Genomic DNA, 509 nt, shown 5'->3' on the forward strand with positions numbered 1-509 from the left:
TTGGCTACGACGGCTACTTCAGGAGTTGCTATGTGAGGTTACCAAGGCGACGCTCGTCTATTGTGATAACGTCTCCGCAGTGTACCTTGCTGCTAACCCTATCCATCACCGAAGGACGAAGCATATTGAGCTCGACATCCACTTCGTCAGGGAGCACGTCGCACTTGGTCGTGTTCGTGTTCTACATGTGCCCCCCGATCAGCAGTTCACCGATGTCATGACGAAGGGACTACCCACCTCGACCTTCGAGGGCTTTCGGTCCAGTCTCTGCATCACCGGTGACGCTTTGACTGGGGGGTGTTGAACATGTGTACATGTACGTAGGTCTGGGTTTTGTATGCAGTACCTGTAGTGTCTGTCTCCCTCTGTATGTACGTGTATCTTAGGAGACAAGATACCGGTCACACCCCTTGTACCTATATATATGTGCCTAGTGCACGATCAATCAATTATCGATGCACCAAATCATTCTCTACAGGCATGATCAGTGTTGCCTCCTCACTCTCCAC

Source organism: Triticum dicoccoides, chromosome 6B, assembly GCF_002162155.2.
Source record: "Triticum dicoccoides isolate Atlit2015 ecotype Zavitan chromosome 6B, WEW_v2.0, whole genome shotgun sequence".
NCBI classification, from domain to species: Eukaryota; Viridiplantae; Streptophyta; class Magnoliopsida; order Poales; family Poaceae; genus Triticum; species Triticum dicoccoides.